The sequence below is a fragment of the Mustela erminea genome, chromosome 14 (assembly GCF_009829155.1).
Source record: "Mustela erminea isolate mMusErm1 chromosome 14, mMusErm1.Pri, whole genome shotgun sequence".
Lineage (NCBI taxonomy): Eukaryota > Metazoa > Chordata > Mammalia > Carnivora > Mustelidae > Mustela > Mustela erminea.
This window is the reverse complement of record NC_045627.1, coordinates 31,659,586-31,679,060: the sequence shown is the minus strand read 5'-3', so window position 1 is coordinate 31,679,060 and position 19,475 is coordinate 31,659,586. Positions and strand designations below refer to the sequence as shown.

At 34.9% G+C, this 19,475-nt stretch overlaps 1 long non-coding RNA gene across 1 annotated transcript; it reads right to left on the bottom strand.

Moving 5' to 3' along the window:
• Window positions 1-4,129: 4,129 nt before the first annotated feature.
• On the bottom strand, window positions 4,130-14,402 carry LOC116573499. Its single transcript, XR_004278846.1, has 3 exons — window positions 14,392-14,402; window positions 9,449-9,452; window positions 4,130-4,355 (listed from the first exon to the last, which is right to left on the bottom strand). It is a non-coding gene; the product is annotated as an uncharacterized LOC116573499 (long non-coding RNA).
• Window positions 14,403-19,475: the final 5,073 nt, after the last annotated feature.

Genomic DNA, 19,475 nt, shown 5'->3' with positions numbered 1-19,475 from the left:
ACTAATGTCACCACTGTATGGTGACTAACATAACACAATAAAAAAAATCATTTCTAAAGCAAGCCTGCATTCACAGGTAATATCAGGAAAATAAAAGTGTTTTATTGATTTGGTCTACATCAGCTAAAACTGAGCCCTGGGGAAGAAGAAAATTTCTAAGACTCAAAACTGTGTTGTAACAGTAGCATAGTAATCTGTGTAATCTTTTCTGATTTTCTCCACTTAGCTATTTAAAAAGAAAGCCATTAGGGAGAAAAAAAATCCCCTGTTAACAACTCCTCTTTGTATCACTCCCAGGGATATCTTAGATTTAGTGCAAAGATTCTTACTACAAAAATATGTTAAGAGATTCAGTTAATAGAAAATTATGTTACATATATATATATATCAACTATTAAATACATGCACAGAATATAAACACAGAAACATTAAGCAATGTTGCCTTACAGAACTAAAATGTCAGTGTTTACCTTTTCTTGAGCAGATAGGCAATTTCTGTCAGAATTTGTAGATGCTGAGTTTGAGAAGAGCTCAGAATTCCTTTTCCTTGGCAGTACACACAAATACAATAAGAGCAAAAAAACAATGTAAGCATGAAAGTTACCGATATCCTTCCTGGGAGATAACTTATCTATTAGGTTTAAGCTTGGATTGTCTCCATTGCTCTATTGATTTTGATCCTGAGAAAAGAGGTCCTTTTCATTTTTCCTATGTTATCCTAAGATTTGAATACGGGGAATATTCAAATGGGAATAAGACCAGCTATCCTGCCTGTCTCACAAAGTAATTCTAAGGATTGGCTGATTTCTAAATGAAGAGCAGGCAAGGTGTGGTTTTCATATATTTACCTTCCAAAGATGATATTGTGGTTTACAGAGATGTCCTTATCCCACAGGACAATGCATTTGACAAATATTTATTGCCCACATAGTTGAACTGAATAACATAAGCTAATATTCATGAAGCCAATATTTCAGTGGTAAACAAAATATAAACAAAGGAACAAATAAAATAATTATAGATAGTGACAAATGTTATGAAAAATAAGCAGAATAATAGAATTCAGCTAGTGTTGACAGGAAGTTGCTATTTTGAGTAGTTGATCAGATAAAAAGTCTTTTTCAGAAGTAATTTAACTGAAACCTGGCTTATGAGAAAGTGCCAGAGAAGCAAAATCTGTGGGAAAAACATTCAGAACGAAAGGAACAGCAAATGAAGACGCCCTAAGAAACAAATAACTTTGGCATGTTTTAGATTAAAAATTCAACACTTGTAGTGAATTTGGATTGTAGTGAAAATGGAAAGAATGTAAGATTAGAAAAATAGGGAATAGATTCTGCTTGAAATTTGCAAGAAGAGGAATGCCTAGGTAACTCAGTCATTTGAGCATTTGACTCTTGATTTTGGCTCAGGTCATGATCTCAAGGTCTTGAGATGGAGTCCCAGGTTGGGCTCCCAGGTCAGTAGAGAGTCTGCTTAAGATTTTCTCCCTGTCCCTCTGGCCCTCTCCCAATGCATGTGTGCTCTCTCTCTTTCCAAAATAAATAAATAAATCTTTTTTTAAAGGGAGGAGGGGCGCCTGGGTGGCTCAGTTGGTTGAGCATATGACTTTGGCTCAGGTCATGATGCCAGGGTCTTGAGATTGAGCCCCATATGGGGCTCTCTGCTCAGCAGGAGCCTGGTTCTCCCTCTCCCTCTGCCTACTTGTGTTCTCTTCTCTCTCAAATAAATAAATGAAGTCTTTAAGAAAAAATTCCAAGAAGAGATATGGTATTAGGAGAGTGAATTCTCATTGCTACATCACTGTAGACATAACAAAGGCTGTCTCCATATGACAAAAACTAAAATGAATATCTGGGATGAAAATAAACAATGTGGGAAACCCTATGTTAGGTGTGAGGCTTGTCTATATTATTCCAGATAGCTGCCTTTGGGGGATGATCTTTACATTCCATTTTATTTTTTTAATAAGCATTTTTATCTTAGAACAGTTTTAGACTTACCAAAAACTTGAGACAGTAGTACAGAGTTCCCATATAGCTTATAGTCTGTTTCCTCTATTATTAACATTTTATATTTCAATGGTGTCTATATCATTATTAATAAACAAATAGGGAATATTATTGTTAACTAAATCTATAATTGATTCAGCTTTCCTTGGTCTTTCCCTAAAATATTTTTTTTCTGTTTCAGGGTCTCAGCCAGTTTACCACATCACATTTCACTGCCATGTCTCCTCCTGACTCTAACAGTTTTTTGGATTTTCTTCATTTCAATGAGTTTGAGAGTTTTGAGAAGTACTGGTCAGCTATTTCATTAAATGTCTATCAATGTGGATTTTTCTGATTATTTTTTTCATGATCAGACTATCACTTTGAGAGGAAATCCATAAAGGTTAACTGCCATTTCATTGCATAACACCACCATGATTTATCACTGTTGATGCTGACCTTGATTACCCAGCTGTGGCAGGGTTTATTCAGGATTCTCCACTATAATGTTTTTTCCTTCCCTGTTTTCCATCCTGTACTCTTTTAAAGAAAGTAACTACTTACAGCCTGTATTTATAGAGTGAGAGGTTATGTTCTCCCTCACTGAGGGAGGACTTTGAGGGAAGAGTATCTACATAAATTATTTGAAATTGTTGTATGTGGGAAGTGTGTCTTTTCTCCCCACTTTTTTATTCATTCATTTGGTAATATTAGTATGAATGAATATTTATTTTATAGCTTGGCTTTAGAATCTAATACTACTTTATTTTGGTTGTAAAATGGTTCCATCTTTGGCTATTGGCAGTTTCTGTTTGTTCATATTTGACATACCCTATCATTACAAGTTATTGTGTGTTTTTTTCTTCCAAATTTTTTACGTAAGTTCCAGGAAGTTAACACACAGTGTAAAACTGGTTTTGGGTATAGAATTTGGTAATTCAGCACTAATACACAATAGCCAGTGCTCATCACAGCAAGTGCCCTCCTTAATCTCCATCACCTACTTGATCCATTCTCCCTACCCCACCCCCTTACTATCTGGTAACCATCAGTTTGTTCTCTATAGCTGACAGTGTGTTTCTTGGTTTGACTTTCTCTCTTTTTCTCCCATGCTCATTTGTTTTGTTTATTAAATTCCATGTATGAGTGAAATCATACAGTATTTATCTTTCTCTGACTATTTCCCCTAGCCTAATACTCTAGCTCTAGCTCTATGCACTCACTGAAAATGACAAAATTTTCATTCTTTTTTAGGGCTGAGTAATATTCCATTATAGATTGATATATTTGGTTGTTGTTAATGATAATGCTGCTATATACATTGGTGTGCATGTATCCCTTCAAATATGTATTTCTGTATCCTCTGGGTGAATACCCAGCAGTGCAATTGCTGGATCACAGAGTAGTTCTACTTTTAACTTTATGAAGAAACTCCATACTCTTTTTCACAGTGGTTATACCAGTTTCATTCCCACTAACAGTGTAAAAAGTTTCCCATTTCTTTGCATCCTTGCCAACGTATGTTGCTTCCCATGTTACTAATTTTGGCCATTCTGAGAGGTGTAAGTTGATATCCCATTGTAGTTTTGATTTGTATTTCCCTGATGATGAGTGATGTTTAGCATCTTGTGTCTGTGAGCTATCTTGATGTCTTTGGAAAACGTCAATTTATGTCTTCTGCCCATTTTCTAACTGGATTATTTGTTTTTTGGGTATTGAGTTTGATAAGTTCTTTATGTATTTTGGATACAAACCCTTTATTGGATATGTCATTTGCGAATGCCTTCTCCTATTCTGTAGGTTTCCTTTTAGTTTTGTTGATTGTTTCATTTGTGGTCAGAGGCATTTTATTTTAATGAACTCCCAATAGTTTCTTTTTTATTTTGTTTCCCCTGCCTCCAGAGACATATCTAGTAAGAAGTTGCCATTACCAGTGTCAAAGAAGTTACTGCCTATATTGTCTTCTGGAATTTTGATGATTTCCTGTCTCACATTTAGGTCTGTAACCCAATTTGAATTTATTTTTGTGTATGGTGCAAGAAAGTGGTCCGGTTTCATTCATTTGCATGTTGCTCTCTAGGTTTCCCAATACCATTTGTTGAAGAGACTTTTTTTGTTTTGTTTTTGTTTTTGTTTTCCCATTGGATATTCTTTCTGGCTTTTTGAAGATTAATTGACCAGATAGTTGTACTTCATTTCTGGGTTTTCATTCTATTCAATTGATCTATGCTTCTATTTTTGTGTTAGTACCATACTGTCTTGATCACTGGTGCTCTGTAATACAACTTGAATTCTGGAATTATTTTACCTCCAGTTTTGCTTTTCTTTTTCAACATTGCTTTGGCTATTCAGGGTCTTTTGTGACTCTGTACAGATTTTAGGACTGTTTATTCTAGCTCTGTGAAAAATGCTGATGATATTTTGATAAGGATTGCATTAAAATACGTAGATTTCATTGGGTTATATAGACATTTTAATAGTATTTTTTCTCCCAATTCATGTGTGTGAAATGTCTTTTCATTACTTTGTGTCATTTCAGTTTCTTTCATCATTGTTGTATAATTTTCAGAGTACAGGTCTTTTACCTCTTTGGTTAGGTTTATTCCTAGGTATCTTGTGGGTTTTGGTGTAATTGTAAATATAATTCATTCCTTGATTTCTCCTTCTGTTGCTTCATTATTGGTATATAGAAATGTAACAGATTTCTGTATATAGATTTTTTATCCTGAAACTTTACTGAATGCATGCTTCAGTTCTCACAAATTTTTGGTGGAATATTTAGGGTTTTCTATAAAGAATTTCATGTCATCTGCAAATAATGAAAGTTTGATTTCTTCCTTGCTGATTTGGATAACTTTTATTTCTTTTTGTTTTATAATTGCTGTGGCTGGGACTTCCAGTACTATATTAAGTATTAGTAGTGAGAGTGGACATTCCTGTCTTGTTGCTGGCCATAAGTAAGAGCTTTCAGTTTTTCCCCCATTGTGGGTGATATTAACTGTGAGATTTGTGTATACAGCCTTTATTATATCGAAGTGTGTTCCTTTTAACCCTACTTTGTTGTGGATTTTATCATGAATGGGTGTTGTACTTTATCAGATGATTTTTTGCATCAGTTAAAATGAAGGTATGATTCTTACCCTTTCTTTTATTAATGTGATGTATGTATTGAGTTGATTGATTTGTTAATAATTAAACCACTCTTGCAGCCTGGAAATAAATGCCACCTGATCATGGAGAATAATTCTTTTAATGTACCATTGGATTTGATTTACTAGTATTTTATGGAGAATTTTTGCATTCATCAGAGCTATTAGCCTATAGTTCCCCTTTTTTGTGGTGTCTTTTTTTTTTAACCTTTTTCTAACTTTATTTTCTTTTTGGGAGTTCTCCAACTACAAATTATTATTATTATTTTAATTAACCTATAATGTATTATTTGCCCCAAGAGTACAGGTCAATAAATCATCAGGCTTACACACTTCACAGCACTCACCATAGCACAAAACCATCCCCAAAGTTAAAAAAAAAAAAAAAAAAAAAAAAAAAAAGAAATCTTACCATTTGTGGTATCTTTATCTGGTTTTGGTATTGGGATAATGATGGCCTCACAGAATGAATTTGAATGTTTTCCTTCCATTTCTACTTTGAAATAGTTTGAGAAGAATAGGTATTAACTCTTCTTTAAACTTTTGGTAGAATTCATCTATGAAGCCATCTGGCCTTGGACTTGTGATTATGAAGGAATTCTAATTACTGACTTATTTATTTGTTTATTTATTTTGGGAGCCTGATTATCAGTCTGTTCAAGTTTTCTATTTCTTCCCATTTTAGTTTTGGTAATTTATATATTACAAGAATTTTTTCCCGGGTTTTCCAATTTATTGACATACATTTTTTCATAGTATTCTCATTTTTTTTTTATTTCTATGGTGGTGTTTGTTAATCTATTCTCTCTTATTTGTGATTTTATTTATCTGGGTCCTTTGTCTTTTCTTTTGGATAAGTCTGGCTAGGGGCTTATTGGTTTTGTTAATTTTTTTCAATGCTAGCTACTGGTTTCATTGTTCTGTTCTATTTTTTATTTATTTATTTATTTATTTAGTCTCTATATAATTTATTTTTTCTCTAATATTTCTTATTTCTCTCTTTCCTCAGGCTTTAGGCTTTATTTTTCCTTTTCTAGTTCTTTTATTTGAGATTTTTCTTGGTTTTTGATGTAGGTCTGTATTGTTATATGTCTTTCTCTTCAGACTGATTTTGTTACATCCCAAAGGTTTTGGACCATTATGCATTGTGTTTTCATTTCCATTTGTTTCCATGTATTTTTTTTTATTTCTTCTTTGATTTCCTGACTGACCCCCTTCATTCTTTAGTGGCATGTTGTAATCTCCATGTAATTGTGGTCCTTCCAAATTTTTTCTTGTGGTTGACTTCAAGTTTCATAGTGTTGTGGAAAAAAAAAAAAAAAAGGCATGGTATAATCTCCATTTTTTTTTTCATGTTAGGGCATATTTTGTGGCCTAGTACATGATCTATTCTGTAGAATGTTTCATATGCACTTAAAAAGAATGCATATTCTCCTGCTTTAGGATGAAATGTTCTGAATATATCTATTATGTCCCTCTAGTCCAGTGTGTCATTCTAAGCCATTGTTTCCTTGTTGGTTTTCTGCTTAGATGATATGTCCATTGACGTGTGGTTTTAAAGTCCCCTACTATTACTGTATCACTATCAATTAATTTCTTTATGTTTGTTCTATATATTTGTGTGGTCTTATATTGGGGTTATAAATATTCACAATTGCTAGATATACTTGTTGGATAGTCCCCTTTATTATGACATAGTGCTCCTCTTCATCTCTTGTTACAATCTGTTTTAAAATTCTAGCTTGTCTGATACAGGCATGGCTATCCCAGCTGTCTTTTGACATCCATGAGCATGACAAATTATTTTCCATCTCCTTGCTTTCAATCTGCAGGTGTCTTTAGGTCTAAAATTGGTCTCTTATAGGCAGCATATGCATGGGTCAAGGTTTTTTGTTGTTGTTGTTGTTGTTGTTTCAGACATACTCTGCCTTCTGATTGGAGATTTTAGTCCATTTACATTCAAAGTAATTATTGATATATACTTGTTTTGTGCCATTTTATTATTTGTTTTGTCATTTCTGGAGATTTTCTCTGTTGCTTTCTTGTCTTTGTCACTTTTGGTCTTTCCTTCCCACTCAAAGAATCCTTTTTTTTTTTTTTTATTGCAGAGCTGATTTAGTGGTCATGAACTCTTTTAGTTTTTATTTGTCTGGGAAACTCTTTATCGCTCCTTCTATTCTGAATGATAGCCTTGCTGAATAGAATATTTTTGGCTGCAGATTTTTCCCATTCAGCAAGTTGAATATACCTATCCCTCCCTTCTGACTTGCCAAGTTTCTGTTGAGAAATCTGCAGATAGCTTTATGGGTCTTGCTTAGTAAATTAAGGACTCCTTTTGTCTTGTGGCTTTTAAGGTTCTTTGTTGCTATATTTTGAAATTTTAATTACAAAAGGTCTTGGTGTTGGCCTGCTTTTGTTGATTTTGATGGGAGTTCTCTCTGTCCCCTGGATCTGGATGTTTGTTTCCTTCCCCAGATTAGGAAACTTTTCAGCTATTATTTCCTCAAATATATTTTCTTCCCCCTTTTTTCTCTCTTCTTCTTCTGGGATTCTTATGATACAAATGTTATTAAATTTGATGGAATCACTGAGTTCCCTAAGTCTACTTTCATGTTTCATAATTCTTCTCTCTTTTGTTGGGCTTCATAATTTTCCATTATTTTGTCTTCTATATCACTAATCTGTTCTGTTTCTTCCAGCATTGTGTCCATTACATCAAGCCTGTTTCCAATCTCAGTTACTGCATTTTTCATTTCTGACTGATTCGTTTTTACTATTTTATCTCTGTGGTAAGGGTCTCCCTGAAATCTACCATTCTTTTCTGAAGCCCAGTGAGTATCCTTGTGATGTTGCTTTAAATTCTCCATCAAGCATGTTACTTCTATCTGTTTTCCTTGGACCTTTGGCTGTGACCTTATCCTCTTCCTTCATTTGGGATGAATTCTTCTCTCTTGGCCTTTTGTCTTGGCCTTTCCTGTTTTTTAGAGAAGGCTGTTGGAACACCTGTGTGGCTTATTGGGTTAAGTTTCTACTCTTGATTTCAGCTTAGGTCATGATCTCAGGATCCTAAGTTCAAGCCTCAAGTCAGGCTCTGCACTGGGCATGGAGCCTCCTTGAGATTCTCTCTCCCTCTCCCTCTGCCCCACCCAACTCTCTCTCTCCTACTCTAAAAGAAAGAAAGAAAGAAAGAAAGAAAGAAAGAAAGAAAGAAAGAAAGAAAGAAAGAAGAAAAAAGTCTTATGTTTCCTGTTCCTAAGAGTGATGGCTTTATGAAGAAGAGGTCCTATATTGTCCAGGGCCTGGTGCTTCAGGTAGTATCTCTAGTGTGTTCTATGTGTACTCTGCTGCTGTTTTGCAGCTTTATCTTTCAGGCTGTTATCTCCTGAGTTCTCCTTGTCTGCAGTGGGCAATGTTTGGACCTTGACCAGAGTGTGGCGAGCTATAACTAGGTGTGCTGTAGGTCTGGCTTGTTAAATGAGACCTGAGGCTACTTCTACTAGTACTATCGCCTTGAAGAACTCTTTGGTTAGGAGAGGTGGTATTGGCAGAGGTTTCTGCTGGTGTTCTGGGGAAGCGGCCCACCTCACTCAGACTGAGGCAAACTTTAGTGAGAAGAGCAGTACCAGAGTGCAGGGGTGTGAGACCTTGTGTGAGCAGGTTAGTCCACCAGTGTGGTGCTCTGCTGTGTACCAGAGTTAGTTCTGTGCTTATGCTGAGGGATAGGGGAGAAAAATGGCACCAGCCAGCTCCTTTAGCCCTTGATAAGTATTTCTATGCCTTCTGTTCTCAGGGAAGCACTCTAAGAAGATTGAATATTCTCCCTGCAATGTGTCCCAGGCATTTTTCAGATTGTGATTTTTACACTGTCTGTCTCTGTGTTGTTTGCCTGACTTTTCTCCATGAAAATCATAGTGCACTCTGCTCTCTATCCTGGCCAAGACTGCCAACTTTTAGAACTCCTGGCTTTTGGGACATGGTGTGGGCAGGAGCCTGAACTGCTCTTCTGGGGGAAGGTCTCACTGAGCTGGGACTGAGGGAAGTTTGACTGAGGAGGAGAGATACACCATTGCACAAAGATGTGGGACTTGGAGCAAGCAGGTTAGGTAGCGAGTCTTTGGGCTACCAGCCCTAGGAAGACAGATGGCTCTGCACCTGTGCTGAGGGGTGGGGTAGGGACATGGCTCTCACCAGCTCTTTTGTCCCAGGAGAGGCATCTCTGTGAATGTGGTCTCTCACAGATGTGTTCCAAGAAGAGCGGATGATGGCCCACTGCATGCTCCAAATGTTCCTCAGATCATGCCATGCCACTTCCCTCAGGTTACCTGCCTGCCTTCTCTTTAGGAGCAGGGCAGTGCCCTCAGGGCTTTATCCTGACCCAAGCGTGCCCAACTTTAAAACTCCAGTCTTCAAACCCCAGTGGTTGCAAGAATTCACAAAAATCAACCCCTCTCATTTCCCAGCAAATGGTTTTGGGGAAATGTTCTCCCTGTGGATTCCCCTGTGTGCTCCTCTCTTTCTGGTCTTTCTCCATGACCAAGGCTCCCACCCCTCTGTAGCACCACAATCCGTTTCTGTGGCATACATCTCCACACTTCTACTTTACTCGATGTGATCTCTTTTCTTCTAGTTGTAGAGAGTGTTCTTTCAGTTCTCAGGCTGATTTTTTGAATATTTAGAATGACTCGATAGTTACCTAGTTGTGTTCGAGCCATGAGAGGAGTCTAGGGTCCTGCTACTATACCAACATCTCAGCCCCCTTCAGTTGTGTTTTTTATTTAGGGGAGGGGGCGATTTCCTTACTTTCAAGCACCACAAAATGCTTCATGCTGATATTGTGTTTTCTTCTCCAGTCTTAGGATCAGCGATTTAAGCTAGAATCTTTGGATCTTTTTAATTTCTGAATGGTATTATAAAACTAAGATCTGGCATTTGGTGGGATCTTTTTTACTGGTGTGTTCTTGCTTGTAGGCTCTCTTGGCAAACAGAGCAAGAAAATATATGTGTGTATACTAATGTATGACATATATGCACATGAAGTGATATATATATATATACATATATATATACTCACATAATTATAATTTTTATATATGTAACCACCTGTGCCATTATATAGCTGATTATGAATTCATACGGATGTCCCCAACTCTAACTCATTACTACATGGACAATTCTAGCCTCTTACCCTTCCTTATGTGTAACCTCATACTCTCTAACAGTGAGAAATGTGGATCCCACAATTTGCCATCATTTACTTAATTTTTTAGTTCCCGTAAACATTTATAATGGTATCAGAATTGTTATCCTGTACTCCCCTGGGAAATAACATCATCAACTACAGTACACTGCTTATGTAAGATCTCCCTTGCCTTTAATATTACAAATTATGCTTATTTATTAAATTACTTAGATCTACATTTTTCCTCCATCCTCTCCAGTGAGGTTATTTTACACATTTATAATACAGTTGTATTTCCTTCTTGCATTTTATATATTCTCTCTTACAGTGCTTTGACTTCTTAAATGATTTGTTTGAGATTGTATATACTGAGATTCACTCTTGTACTACAAAGTTGTATGGAGTTTGACAAATGTAGTGTCATGGTCCCACAATTACAGGATCATACAGAATAGTTTAACCACCCTAGAACTTCCTCTGTACTTCATCTACTCAATCCTTCTATCACCTGAAAACCTGGCAACTTTCAGTCTTATTATAATTGCTATAGTTTTGTCCATCCAGGATGTCTTTTAATTGGAATCATAGTCTAATATCCGGTAACCTGTTGTCCTTAGGGAATAGACCATTGTTAACGGAGAACTCTGTGGCATATTTCATAATGATTAGTCTTCTTCTCTCCTACCAGAGCTGTAAGGGAATCTTTTTTGAATCTTTATTATAAGAATTCAGTGAGACTCCTATAGGTAAAATCCAAGAAAGGAATAACCTTTTTAAGACTGTGACTCCCATAAGTTTCTCACTCACATGCTGGTCTATACTCCACCTCTAAGAATTTGCCAAAATTAAGATTTAGTGCTCCAACCAGTTTATGGCCCCAGTAGCTTCTGATCCAGATTTCAGAGAGGAACTGCCTTGCAATTTCAGTTTGTTGTTGAGTACAAAAAGATACTGATTTTTACTGTTTCGATTTATATTATAAACATAGTAATAGCAACTCTAAGTTCTTTCCATGTTGTAGTTCAAACTGGAATTCCTTTTTCTATTTATTTTTTCATTAAGTAAGTTAATTTCTACTTAAATTTTTACTCTTTCTCTGACTCTTCGACAAAAGGATATACCAATTTTTTTTTAATTATTTCGTGTTTGTTTTTTTTTTTAACATGCTTAGCATAATGCCTACATTCCCAAGGAGCCTAAATAAATTCCTCCATCTTTATGTCCCACACTGCCTTTTTGCCTTTCGTTTTGTTTGTACTTTTTCGCTTGTTTGTTCACATTAGAAGTTTGTTAAAAGAATTACCTGGATGAGTGATTAACTCATTGATAAAAAACAAATGGATAAAATAAGAATAAAAAATTCAGTTTTTATCTGTCCAATAAAGAAATGCCATGTTAATTTAAGTTTCAAAATGAGTTTTATACTTGGGCTTTTTGTGACATGAAACAATGAAAATAATCATCATTTTAGTCATCATTTAATCTATGCTATAGGCTAAAACAACCCTGTGATGTTAGCAAGGTGACATCTTACACAAGAAAACCTATTGTCATCACCCATGCAAATTTTATGAAGGTCAGTTTGGGAACTAAATGAGTAAAATAGAGAGTACTTTTTGTTTCATTTATTTAACAGACATTCTTACTATTTGCTGACATTCACTGTGAGAGTTGCAATAAATTTAATAAGGCTTGAGAGAGAATTTTCATACAAAAACAAAAACATATTGTATTTCTAAATAGTGATAAAGATCTTCCCAAAATTTAAACAATAAAAAGTAGACCACGCATTTCACTCATTCTAATTTTTCCTCCAAATAAGTATGAATATTTTTGTTCCTAAAGTATAATAAAGGCCAAATAAATAATTCTAAAATATAGCATTGTTACTCTGATCCCACATTCAAATTCATTGTTAATAGATGTTACTTTATGGCAAAGCTGGTCCCATGAAATAAAAGTACATATTTTAACATCTGAGTCCCTTACTGACTTCGACCTTCATTGAACTTCTAATTAAATCAGGCTGTTCCAAAAATATTCATGTTGTCTTCAGATGAATTGGTGACAGAAAAGCTCAAGATCTCTGCACATCTCTAACAAGGAATAAATTTCCCATAATATCACCAAAGTCAGTAAAATACTTTATTTTTGAAGATCCAGGTTCTCATATTATCAGGCAGTTTTAAAGAGATGACTTTGGCAAAAGTATTAACTCTTTTAGACTATCCAAGCTCTGAATGCATTGAAGCAAAAAACACAATTTTGACTTAGGAACAGAATGTAATATAATGTTGTATATATTGATAAGAACTCTGAGCCCTAAATCACTGGGTTCCAATCTGACGCTGACTCTAATTTACTGATACAATTTCTGGGTCTTCATTTATGCATACATAACAGATGTACTTTGTGCCTGTGCACACAAATTTGATTCAGATATATACTAAAACTACTGTTTTTGTTCATCCCACAGATTTACCAGATTTTTCATGTCATCCACAGTAGCTGGGTTCATACGGTAAAACATGTTCTTTGAAAGCCAATATGCTATTGGTGTCCTTAATGATAGCTAGGTCATCTGTTGATCCTAATAAATATGCTACAAAAGCTATGGTTTCATTTTGATTACAATCAACAATAGCTCCATCTAGTGAGTTCTTATTTGACATTGATTTTCCTTGGGTTTAAATAAGCTGTTATTAGAGAAGAGGAAATACTTTTGATGAATCTGTTCATTTTTGTTGGCAGAGTCTCTCTTCAATTGTGTCCTTCTTTCCATGATGCTTCTTACATGAGAAACACCACATCTTTCATCTGTTATACCCATTTTCCTATGGATAAGTTATGGGTGGAGTGGTAATCATCTTAAATGCATTGGTTCATGCTGTCCTATTAAATAGAGTTAAAGTGTTACAGTATTACTGTTCTCAGGTGCCTTGCCCTTTTCCTCTTTTTTTGGACTGCTGAAAACTGGATCTCTTAACAAGCCCAATTCCAAGAAATAAATATTTTGGGGCAAAACAGAACCTGCGTTCTTAGAAACCCAACTGTAAAACTCATCTCTTTTTATCTCTTTAAAATGTGTCCTCATTTGAGAAAGGTAATATATCCTATTGGATAAAGTCAGTAAATACTGTCTGCTATGTTCTATAAATACAAGCTTCCTCATGGGCAGACTCCAAGCTCTAACTTATAGAAGTATAAATATATATGGCAGGAAGGAATAAATGCTCCTGGCTACAGTTCTAAGTCAAACTTTCCAATTCAGATTTACCACCCTAAAACTAATAAGTGTTTTGATTTTCCCCAATCTAATGTTTTCTTTTAAAAACCCCAACTTGAAAAAAATTAAATATTGTGAATATAGAAGTACATTTCTCTTATAAATTACTTGAACAAGAGTTCATTGACAAAAACTTGGGGAACTTAATCCTAGCCACATATTTATTACTTACATAATTATATTTTAATAACACTTATTGAGATATTAACTTGCTATAAGACAACAAGTTGATCTAAATTACCTATCTGATTCTGTATATTATTTTGTGATGTAAAGCACACACATCTCTATACATGCACCAGAGGAAATTACAAATAGGTCAATTAAAGGCTCTTTGAAGGACATACATGTCTCCAATAATTCTATTTAAATTTTATTATTTTTTCTGTAGATATCATGATCCGAAGTATAACTTTAATTATTTTTCCCACTTGTGCTTAAACAAAAGCACTTACTTCTGTAGTCCACATTTTAAATGTGGTTGAATATAAAAATGTTGGTCAAATTTATTCTTTTAAAAAAGAGAGAGAAGAAAAAAAAAACTCCTTTAACTAATGCTGATGGGAAATTCAGTGGAAATAGATAATTTGATTTAGATATAACACTAGAACAATTTCTATAGGGAGAATTGGCAACACTAATTACAGAACCAGTTGCTACAAGTTGGTGAATTGTTGCGCTGTAGAAATGGTGTGTGGCCCTAACAACTTCATCAAGCTCTGGGCTATTGCTAAACTGCCACAGCTCTAATGCTGACTATGCAGACTGATTATGAGCTCCAAGGACACACAAAATTTGATCTAAGCTTAGTTTAGTGACTATGCAGACCTTGTCAGCAAGTTGATTCCATCATTCTCCCTTGACCACTACCTACCCCAGTCTCTGTATCTCTTTCACCTCTGCTTTATTATTCTTTCTTAAAGAACTCATTTCTTTTTCTTCCTGAAGCACAATGGGAAAATTGTCTCCCAAGTCCAAATTTCATTGCTAAGCACTAATTGTGAGTTGTTGGGAGAGAGTATAGGATTGTCAGAGCCTGATTTAGGTGTTTACTTTAGTCTGCCTTCAGGGTTGGAGAAAGGAGGGGAGAATGTGGCGAGGAGGTGAATCCCAAGTGGTTTAATAATACAAAAACAGTTGCCACTTAGTCTGAAGCTTACTACAACCATAATGCTAATGAAGGAAAGTAAGATTTTATTTTAAAAATATATATTTAGCTACATTTTCTAGTGCTTCTAGTATAATCATGCCATGTCTGTTTTTTTTTAAGTTCTTTTATAAACAAAATAGCAAAATTAAATTGAACAGACTATCAATTTTATCAGGTTGGATAGATTTTTTTTAAATAATCAGAGATAGTATCATTTAAGGGAAATGAGCATGCTTATACAGTGCTAACACAACTCGAAACATTTCTAATCTTCTTTCACTGGTAATTGGTAATATGCATTTGAGTCCTTAAGTCGGTGAATTATTTCAGTACTTTTACCCAAAGGAAAACTAAGAATGTATATACTAATATAGAAAGAAAAATACATATTATATTGCTATTTATTTTATAATCTATTTTGTGGTGCATTATCCACAATGCTTTTGAAATTGAGTTGTCTTTAATTTTCTTATGATTGGCATTTGCATAACAATGTGTTCATATTTTACATAACAAATTGTAAATTCAAACTTTTTATTTTTTCATTTTGAAAGAAGAAAAATATGTATTTATGGCATAAATTTCCTTCTAATTGTTGCTTAAAATTTGTTTGATTTACTCTGTTTTTTTTTTTAATTAATTTTTTATTTTTTATAAACATATATTTTTATCCCCAGGGGTACAGGTCTGTGAATCACCAGGTTTACACACTTCACAGCACTCACCAAAGCACATACCCTCCCCAATGTCCATAATCCCACTCCCTTCTCCCAAACCCCCTCCCCCCAGCAGCCCTCAGTTTGTTTTGTGAGATTAAGAGTCACTTATGGTTTGTCTCCCTCCCAATCCCATCTTGTTTCATTTATTCTTCTCCTACCCACTTAAGCCCCCATGTTGCATCACCACTTCCTCATATCAGGGAGATCATATGATAGTTGTCTTTCTCTGCTTGACTTATTTCGCTAAGCATGATACGCTCTAGTTCCATCCATGTTGTCGCAAATGGCAAGATTTCATTGATTAGTTTGATTTACTCTGTTTTAATTGCCGAACAGTTCAGAACATAGTTCAGCATATTTTCTGATTTCTTTTGTGATTCCTCCTTTGACCAATAGGTTGTTTGGAATTTTGTTGTTTATTTTTCATATATTTGGAAAATTTTGATATCTTAATTTTATTTATCTCCACTATAATATGCTTTTCTTGACTTATAATTTTATACTCAGAGTATATGCTCTGTAGTGTTTGACTTATTCATGGAAACATTGTATGCTGCACCGTATGATCAGTATTGGTGAACATTTTTTATGAATTTGAGAGAATAAGCATTTTGTCCTTATTGTGTGTAGTGTTCTGTCATAATAATTAGTTCAAGGTGGATAATTGTGTCGATCACATTTTTTATATTATTGACCTTTTTCCATACTTCCTTTTATCCATTAGTGGGAGGTGTTAAAATGCCCAGCTCAGATAATGCATTTGCATGTTTTTGCCTTTGGTTTTCTCAGTTTTACTTCCTGTATTTTGAGGTTCTGGTATTAGGTACATACACATGTATAAGTGTTCATTCTTCCTGAAGAATTGAGCCTTCTATCTTTACTGCTGTACCAGTTTTTCTCTGGTAATACTTGTCTTTAAGACTATTTTGCATGATATTGTTAAAGCTCCTCCAGACTTCATATTCTAACTTTCTGCATGGTGCATACTTTTTAATCATTTTTTAAAATTTCTTATTTAAATTCACTTTAGTTAACATATACTGTATTATTAGTTTCAGAGGTAGAGTTCAGTGATTCATCAGTTGCATAAAACAACCAGTGTTATCACATCATGTACCCTCCCTAATGCCCGACATCCAGTTACTCCATCTCCCCAACCCACTCCCCTCCAGCAAACCTCAGTTGTTTCCTAGAGTTAAGAGTCTGTTATGGTTTGCCTCCCTCTCTGTCTTCATCTTGTTTTATTTTTCTTTCTTCCCCATGTTCATCTGTTTTGTTTCTTAAATTCCACATATGAGTGAGACCATGTGGTGTTTCTCCGACTGACTTATTTTGCTTAGCATAATACACTCTAACTCCACCCACATTCTTTTAGATGGCTGAGTAATATTCTTATATATATGTATGTAGATCTCATGTATGTAGATCTTCTTTATCCATTTTGCTTTTCACCTGTGTGTTTGTATTGAAATTGAGATTGAGTCTTTTATTGAAAATATAAAGTGTGGTTTTTTTTCAATCTTTTCCTTTTCATTGGAATCTTTAGTCTATTTACATTCAGTGTAGCTCTTGAGATGTTTGAGTTTGAGCCTACCATTTTGCATTTTTCATTATGGATTCTCTTAGGAATTAGAATATACATTACCAATAGATCACATTGTATTTAAGATTAACACATTATTTCACATAAAATGTAAGAAATTATAATAGTTTTCATTTCACTTATTTACTTGTCTGTTATGCTGGAGTCATCATATCCAGTATATGATCCCACATAATTATAATCTTAAAGCATTTGTACTTTTTCCTTTAGTGGATGCTTTTTAATGAACCTACATTTAAAATAATTATTTTTATATACCTACATATTTATGATTTCTGAAACTTGCAGTAAAATTCCTGTAGATATTAAAATCCATTTGGCATCAATTAATTTCATTTTGAAAATGGTTCTTAAGTATTTATTATAATTTAAACCAGCTGGTGACAATTTCCCTTTTTTCTCCAAAAATGTCTGTATTATTATAATTTAAAAATATTAAAGTCTGTTGAATTTCACATTAACAGTATTATTTTGATGCTTCTTGCACTCTTTAAAAATCATTCCACTATTTTATGTCCTCTATCAATTCTAATGGGAAGTCTGCTGTAATGCATTATCATTTCCCTGTATATATCTTACTTCTGTAGAAATCCTGTCCCACAACGCACTGTTTTCCTATAATGTTCTTCAGATTAGGTAATTCTACTGACCCTCACTCAAGCTCTCTGACTGTCCTGCAATCTGCAATCTTCCATTAAATAAATTAAAAATAGTTGTTATAAATATAGTTCTAGATTTCACATTATTTATTTACTTGAGAGAAAGAGAGAGCTCAAGCGGGACAGAGGGGGAGAATCTCAAGCAGACTCTGTGCTGAGCACAGACTCCAGTACATGATTTGATCTAATGACCTGAGCCAAAATCAAGAATCATTCTCTCAACCAACTGAGCCATCTTAGTGCCCCAATTACTTTTTATAATTTCAATTTTTTGCCAAATTACCAGCCTCTTTATGCATAATGACTATATTTTTCTTTATGTCTGTTAATCTAGTAAAAATGATTTTTTTAATCTTTTAATTCAATACATAAGTTATCTCAGATCACTTTCAATTGACTGTTTTATTTCCTGGGTTTGTGTCAGATTTTTTCAGTTCTTGGCATGCCAAATAATTATTTTTCTTATATGCCATATACTATGGATGTTACCTTACTGATAATGGGAGTTTCTTTTTCTTGATTTATAAATTGCAAATTTTGCTCCAACAGGCAGTTAAGTTTCCTTCTTTTGAAGCATCACTTTTTTATTTTGTTAGGTCAGTTCCAGAGTTGTTCCACTTCTGGTGAAGCAATCATTGCCTTTCAAATCATTGTTTCCAAATACACATTTGCTTTAAATATTTTTCCTGTATCTTAAGCTTTTACAATTGATTTTAACATACCTAGGCATGATTTCCTTGAGTTCTTCCTACTTGGAGTTCACTGAGATTTCCAAGTCTATAAATTTGTCTGTCACCAAATTTTTTTTTTCACTGTATTCACATTTATTCTTTTCTTTATTTTTTTTTTTATTTCCAGCATAACAGTATTCATTATTTTTGCACCACACCCCGTGCTCCATGCAGTCCGTGCCCTCTATAATACCCACCACCTGGTACCCCAACCTCCCACCCCCCGTCCCTTCAAAACCCTCAGATTGTTTTTCAGAGTCCATAGTCTCTCATGGTTCACCTCCCCTTCCAATTTCCCCCAACTCCCTTCTCCACTCTAAGTCCCCATGTCCTCCATGCTATTTGTTATGCTCCACAAATAAGTGAAACCATATGATAATTGACTCTCTCTGCTTGACTTATTTCACTCAGCATAATCTCTTCCAATCCTGTCCATGTTGCTACAAAAGTTGGGTATTCATCCTTTCTGATGGAGGCATAATACTCTATCCCAGGGGTACAGGTCTGTGAATCACCAGGTTTACGCACTTCACAGCACTCACCAAAGCACATACCATCCCCAATGTCCATAATCCCACCCCCTTCTCCCAAACCCCCTCCCCCCAGCAACCCTCAGTTTGTTTTGTGAGATTAAAAGTCACTTATGGTTTGTCTCCCTCCCAATCCCATCTTGTTTCATTGATTCTTCTCCTACCCACTTAAGCCCCCATGTTGCATCACCACTTCCTCATATCAGGGAGATCATATGATAGTTGTCTTTCTCTGCTTGACTTATTTCGCTAAGCATGATACGCTCTAGTTCCATCCATGTTGTCGCAAATGGCAAGATTTCATTTCTTTTGATGGCTGCATAGTATTCCATTGTGTATATATACCACATCTTCTTGATCCATTCATCTGTTGATGGACATCTAGGTTCTTTCCATAGTTTGGCTATTGTGGACATTGCTGCTATAAACATTCGGGTGCATGTGCCCCTTTGGATCACTACGTTTGTATCCTTAGGGT